The following is a 7,899-nucleotide window of genomic DNA, read 5'->3' as shown; positions in this document are numbered from 1 at the left end:
TGAGACCTGTAACCTGTACCGGTGTCTCTGCCTGCCTGCACCCTGAGACCTGTAACCTGTACCGGTGTCTCTGCCTGCCTGCACCTTTTCCCTGTTTACTATCAGTGACATCTAATTGGTCTTTCTACCCATGCCAGTAAGCGTTTGTACCTAGAATGTTTTTCTGTGAAACAGCTGCCTGCTGCAATACACATGTTTTTTGCTTTAATCATTTTGAAGTAAATGTGGATTTCACATTGTATTGGCTATGGAATAATGACATTATCAGCGTTTAGATTGCTTCCCTGTAAGCCTCTCTTTCACTTTGCAATTCTGTCTGCCCCCGGGTACAATCTCCTGGGAAAATGAAGTCTCTATTTTTAACTAGTTTTACTCTGCCTTTATCATAGCACTGACATCGAGGTTTGAACTTCAAATTGGGATTCTTTCTGTTCTTTCTTACCAGGCTGCTAACAGTAGCCATGTTGCTAACGCTACCACTGGCAGCCAGAAAATGAACCAGGAGCATGGAAGCCAAGATGAGCAAGACACAAACATACATCTCTCTCTCTCCTTTTGTTGAAAGGTTGTCTGTTGCCACTTTAACCACAACAGTAAAGTTGCAGGCCTTAAAGCCAAATCAATGAGATGAGAGAGGCTAAAAGGCTCCGTAGAGCTGAGGGGGACTGCAGAGACAATTCGTTGTCACAGAGTGCAACAGACACATCAGGAAAATTCATAGTAGCGTATTTCAATTCATAATGAAAGAGACCAAGCAGGAATGTGAAAACCTGTGTTGGGGTCAACTCTGTTCAAGGGAGACCCAGACCGCTGGACTTTCGCTGCTGCAAACCTTCGGCAGCGAAGTCGCACCAAAAATGAACTGGATCCGGTTAACAATCAAAAGGTATTTAATAAACAAGAGAAGCTATAACAGTTGCAAACTGAATTACTCTATCGATATCAATATCTTCCACGGGGCAGAGTTCTCACAAGGCCCACCTAATAAGCCAGCCCAGCTGGTCAACTACACAGAGTGGTAACGGCGCGAACTCTAGCCAAAACCCTCTGGAACTAGCCTATATTTAAAAGTCTCTGTCCGAAAGTTTAAATGTCCAGTATCAGCCTCTGTGATTGGCCGAAATTCAATAGCCCCTCCTGTCTTCGGGCAGTTATCATCTCAGTGTTTGGTTGAAGTCGTCCGGACTCCTCCTCTGGTCCTCGTGGTCTCTACAATGCCTGTCTCTAAATCACTATCTGTCCCTTGGCTATTCTTCACAGTTTAATACATTCAATGATTGTCTTTTATGGCTTAACACTTCTATGATAAACATACTGTAAACATATTATACATTCCATAAGTAAATATGTTGTGACTTAACATATTTTGACATTCTTATTATTATGACACTTCTACTCACCACTTGGGGTGTTATTAAATCCTATTAATAATGTGTTTAATACTGAAATCCTTCACACCTGAAATATAAAAACATGGAAGTAATGTTAAAATAAGATGAACATGTTTGACTGGGAGCCTATCTGTATTCCTCTCTCTTGCTCCAACAACAAACAAACCCTGGATTGTGTTTAAATCTAGACTTACCAGTACAACAGGCAGTCCACCCACCACAGAGTACAGTATTACTGGCTGTAGGCGGCTGTCCTGTTCAGGTCCAGGATCTGGTTTAGTTAAAGTCGGGTCTCTGCAGATGAAGCCCTGCTGTGCTGGACTGAAAGTGTCCGTGAACTCACAATAGTAAACCAGCATCACTGTAGCTGCTAGAATCACCACCTGAAAGTAAAGCATGGTGAACTCAGTCTCCGGCAATCTGACTTCACAAGGTACTCGATACTGTTACCACGACGATGAAGAATTCAATTTATAACTTCCAAATTTGCCAATATCTTGTTTGTGTTGCAATAATCCAGTCTTACTCATTCCATCTTAATGCCACCATCATAATAATGCTCATATTCCATTTTGTATCTGATGTACAATCCAGGATGCTGCAGTTCAAATATCAAAGCACAGATGTTGGTGTCTGAAGATGATGATGCTTTGCCCCTCTAAGACAGAAAGCTGTTCTTCTTTTCCTTTTCTGTGAGTGAGAGGGAAACCTTGTCCTTCCGCTCCTGTGAATTCCCTGAATCATCTGACGGCAGTGAACCAGGAATGTCATTCTATTTCACTGAACACTCTCTAAAGAGCAGCTTGTGTTCAGTCTACTGAACACAAGCTGCCATCAGTCGTTAGGAGAGTGACACAGTGGAGGACAGATAGTGTGAGATTAAAGACTGATTTCACAGGTTTGATCATTTAAAAAAAAAAAAGTTCCTCTGTGCATTATTAAAGCTGCGTTAAAAGCCGGATCCATTATTATTATTTTTTTAGGTTTGTGGTGTTCGTTATGTATTCCGAACATTCACATTTTGGTCGAACTACATATTATCCCACGTGACCCGATGAAGGTTTCTGCATGATGACACTGTATGGGGCGACTGTGACTAAAGGGATAGCAGGGCCGCCTTTCAATCAGAGGTCGGTAGTTCAATCCCCGGCTCCGGCTCTGCTAGTCGCATGTCGATGTGTCCTTGAGCAAGACACTTAACCTCAAAAATTGCTCCCGTAGTTGTGCCTACGGTGTAGAAATGTGATAGACTCTGAATTGTAAGTTGCTTTGGATAAAAGCGTCTGCTAAATGACTGTAATGTAATAATGTATACGCTATATATACTGTACATCCTTATAGTCAGTGTATTGCATACAGTAACTTCAGGGGTGGGCCGTGCATTTTATACCTGGGCCTTCACTGCTGTCCTGCAGCTGAAACACAGCTACAATTTTTATTTGTTTAGTGTAAAAATGAAGCCAACACATTATAGATACACTATCTGCAGAGAATACGCAGAGACTGTGCCTCCTCTCTGCTCTGACTGCAGCTGGGACTGCTGCACGAGGCTTCTGTGAGAGTCCACCTGTGTGTGCTTTGGGGCGGCTCACGGCAGCTCGCGCTGCTTGTTCACGACAGTGCAGAACGTACGTGCTTTAACAAGTCAAAACACCAGAAAAGTCTCCAACAACACCAGAACAAGTCGCTAGATTTGTCACTAGTAGCTTTTGACAAAAAAAGTCTCCATGAGGGTTTGGAAAGTCGCCAGATTTAGCGAGAGAGTCGCCAAGTTGGCAACACTGGCACCGGCTAAATATGTCCCCAGAGCAACATTGGACGTAACAATGGTTCCTATCACATATAAAACCAAACAAAAATCCATCTTCATAAAAACAAGTTGTACAAATAACAATATATAAACAAGCATAGTAAAGCTACTGCAGATGTAAAAACAAACACAGTTGACTTACTAAATGCTTACTAAAAACAAAGCTAGGTAAAAAAATAATAAACTACACCAAGCTAAATGCAAGAAATGTCATAATTTCTTCCACATCTTTCAATTTGAACTCTTACTACTCCGACTAAGCTTTGCCAGCATCTTCAAGTTTAGTTTCACGATAGTCACGTGCTCGCCCACTGGCCAATCACAGCACACGCTGCACCTCACTGCAGAGCTGCACATGGAAACTGAGCTGCACATAATGCTGACGTACTTATAGGCCAGCTAGCAGGCTCTGACATGTCAAAGAATAAGCCCAACATGTCAAACTAAAGATCTGATTGGTTGAAGACTATGACAATCAACAATATCGTCCCCATTCACAATTATTAAATTATAAAATAGCTATAACTTTGTGATTGTGTTTAGGCCAGCAGAGAAGGCCTTGCAGGCCCTGACGGCCCACCACTGTGTAACTTAGATGGAGGTCGGGACGCTCCCAGCAATGTACTGCTGTGGACACAATTACACAAACCACCCAACCAGCCCTGTGTTCTGAGGTAAAATGACTGCTTTTCTCAATGGAGTCTTGTGGCTCAGACAGCACTGACAAACTGAAGCCATTATATCTCTCTCTTCAAAGTCACTAGACTCCATTGATGAAAACAAAAATGTTAGCACACAGAACATATGACTACAACCCCACTTCAAAAAATCCAAACAACGCCATCAGTTATTTTTAAACTTAGCACAGCAGATGTTGACTCAGCTGGAGCTAGTGTCCACTTGATTCATAACCTTATTGATTAGCTTAATATATTACTATTGGTAACCTACGTCACTGCTCTTTGCTAACGGCAGAGTGGGCGTTTCCATTTCAAAACACAAGAAAAGACAACTTAAATGGATTTTTTATTTGGGCCACTTGTCTACACCTGAACATTTTTTATCCTATTTTCTCTCTCTTTTTGCTCTCTTTTTGTTCACCACCAACTCCTGAGGGAAATATCCGTCTCTTTATCCGTCTCTACTCCTGGAAACCAGATTGATGTGAGTGGAGTTGAAACAAAAAACAAACAAACGGTGAAGAGACTCAAAGTAACTAAAGAGTGCTAAAGAGTGTTGTATCGGCATCACAGAAGGACAGTTTTCCTCTGTTCCAGTCCAGTTTAACTCTGATCCTCTGGAGCTTCTTCTTCACTGTTGAGGGATCTGATGAGTAGTTTGCTGTGTGTGTAATCCAACAGGTATGCAGTAGCATCGGACACTAAAGTCAAAAAGCTGTGAGTCCACCATCTGAATGTCATTGCTGATCTTGCAGATGGCCACAGCCTTTGACGCCCTGAAGACTATTGGAGTGATCCATGCAGGCCTAAAGACAAACAACATCATGCTGGTGGACAGAAAAGCTCAGCCACTCAGGGTGAAGCTCATCGACTTCGGATTGGCTGTTCTGACCTCTTTCGTGAAGCAGGGCAATTGTCACCAAATACCATCCCACAGGTGAGCTACAGAGAGACTCGAATCATATTCTTCTAAGTGAGTAGGCGATGTCTATCATCCACTCAAATATGGCAGTGTTCTTCATTCTGTACATTTGTTTCATTTTCAGGGCTCCAGAAATTGTTTTGGGACTTCCATTTTCAGAGGCCATCGACATGTGGTCTCTAGGTGTTGTGATGGCAGACATGGTGCTCGGTGAACCGATCTTCCTGGGCCGCAATGAATACAAGTCATTAGTTGCGTTTTCATTTACCTGTTTTTATGCGCATTATCAACTTGCGTTTAAAGAAACCTGAGTGGAAACGCAGAAATTTGGAAATGAAAATGCTGGTGTGTCGATAAAAGCAGAATGCGACAAAGTGCAATGGAAACAGATTGAAATCCATTGAAGAGATGGAAAAAACGCTCCACACAAAGCTGATGCAATCTTCCCAACATTAACATATTTTCACCTTTTGAGGTTCGACTGGTGCGTTTTTTATTATGTTGTGCCATTTCTTCTGCAATGGTATTATGGTTTCACCGACAGGAGAAATGGAGCCGCGTACTGCTTATCGCAATGAACCAACTCCTAATAATTGCATAACGCTGGTGTATGGAAACAAGCATTTATTTGTTTTCTTTTGAAGACTTTCTCGAAATTCGGTTAAAATTTGCAATATATTTTGACGGAAACCCGCCAGCACGGCGCTGGGTAAGTGTCTGTGTTCGCAAGTGGGCTGAATATTTTACTACTTTATATACAGTGAATTTATGAGTTTATAGTGAAAACATTTTAGGGCCCCATTGTAAGAAGGAATTTAGTCATAAATTCTCGCCTGATTAAATAAAGGTTGAAAAAAATAAGAAAAAAATATATTTTTCTAATCTATAACGCTCCAAAAAAGTGAAATAGGTAGTTAGGTAGTAGCTAGTTAGCCATGCATGATAATGTTACCTGTTAGAGCATTAGAGCAAATATACAGTACACACTGTTTCCATTAATTCCTTACACTTTTATCTTTTGTGTTTTTGGATTTGGGAGGGTGAAAAAACGCTTTGCACAACAAGTATCACTCTTACTTCAGCCCCATGCACACTCTTTTGACACTGTTTGACATCTGCTTCATCTTACAGTTGCTCAACTATGATTGGATTGAATCAAATTAGTTAATTTCACCAGTCTAATTATAATTAAAGATGTCTTTTATTACTGTTCTGACTCCTCATGAATGGGATCTGAACACATGATCAAGAATTTACGATCATTAGCATGTGATGCATTTAATTTGAATTGTAGCTTTGGTGATCATCAACATGTAACGTAACTTATAGTAGCTTTGTGCCTCTGAGTAACTGCGCCTGTCTTCATTCAACAGAACAAATGAAACCTCAGGAACAGCTTCAGCATTACCGCCAGCTGTTCTCTCTGCAGAACCTCCACAACCTGACAGCATCGTCGGAGGATGTAACTTGGTGAGGCCATTTCCTCTTCTCATGTCGGCCACATCAAATAGCGGATGACTTCCTTGTCAGCTGTCTATTGAATTGCTTGTGTCGTAATTCCACAGCTCCAGTGCCACCAGTGGATTTCACGGATCGACCCAGACACATTATATCCGGGTGTTATCATGGTGTGATCTTCACCGACTGAACAAAGTTGAGTGGAGCAACCCCCTAAATGTGACCACCCTTCCCTGGAACACAAACACAGGAACACAAAGAAATCCCTTCCACATCTGGTAGGAAATGCTTGCCTCCATGCGTGTCTGAATTGTCGAATTCTTTCACATTGTTGTGGATTCTACTGAAATTTCTTTTTGATTTTCAGACGACAAGAAGAAGAGAAAGAAGAAGAACTGCTTCAAGCGCTTCTTTTCATTCTTGACATTCTGCTGCTGCATCACTGTCGACGATGAAGAGGTATGAATCGCACTATGAACACAACACCTCTCGCGATGGATTTTTACACAGGAAATGTAGAGAGTAAGCACATGATGGCATCATGAGTGTTAAAAATATAAAATTATAAAATAAGATAGAACTTTATTATGCCGGAGATTAATAATAAGAAGAATAAGATAAAAAAAATAATTAGACAAAAAATATAAACACATCACACTTATACTTTCTATTGACACTGGAGGCCATCTGTCAGGAGCGATGTTGGAGATACGTTCATAGTTGCTGAGGTTATGAAGGCAAATCAATGTCAAAATCTGCAAGCACAAATGAGATCCAAGCATGCGTGTGTCTGTGTGTGTGTGTAGAGGTCCTCCCACGCGTGCAAATCAAACAGCCGTGTACATTGTTGTGGAAGATTTCTATGTTAATCGGGAGAAGAAAGTTTTCGTTCACAAAGCAATAATAAAGTCTTCAGAAGATTCAAAGTTGTCTTTCTCCGTTTATTCTCTTGCAAGAGGGAAGAGAATACCACAGCTACGTATTCAGTAGACGGTGGCAAAGCTTTGACTAAGTTCAACATTCAACATCATTTTATGCATACAGAGGTTCACACCTTTAGATAAGACATTCATAGGGGAGTACAGGTCTTTTGACAAAGGCTGTCTTGATCTGCTCATTATCTGGAGTCTGCCAGGTGCGTTCAACTGAGAGTCAGTTACGGTTTCAAGGTCTGTCTCAAACTTGCCATACAGACAAAGGAGACAGTGTGTCTTCACTTCTCGTTCTTGTGTGTATACAATAAGTAAAACTGGTCGAGGTCATGTCCATATATCGTACAATAAGTCAATAACATAAAACTGGTCGAGGTCATGTCCATATATCGTACAATAAGTCAATAACATAAAACTAGTCGATAATGTAAAACTGGTCGAGGTCATGTCCATAAATCATAAGATAAGTCGATGCACTTGTTTTGTACTCACTTTTCTACACAATAAAAAGAATGAAGCTGTCATGAATAGTCTGTACTTGATGGAAACTTGGAGGCAACAATGTATAAAATGCATTATGGTGGGGAGAGGGGTGTTTGCCATGAGGCCCCAAACGGTTCCATCTGGTCATGAAATGACTCCTGGAAAATAAGATAAAAATCATATTTACTCATCAGATTCTTACAATAGCATAGTTCAATCCCAG

The sequence above is a fragment of the Anarrhichthys ocellatus genome, unplaced genomic scaffold (genome assembly GCF_004355925.1).
Source record: "Anarrhichthys ocellatus isolate YVR2014 unplaced genomic scaffold, GSC_Weel_1.0 scaffold192, whole genome shotgun sequence".
Taxonomy (NCBI): Eukaryota; Metazoa; Chordata; class Actinopteri; order Perciformes; family Anarhichadidae; genus Anarrhichthys; species Anarrhichthys ocellatus.
The sequence above is the reverse complement of the archived record's forward strand: the minus strand, read 5'-3'. Positions refer to the sequence as shown.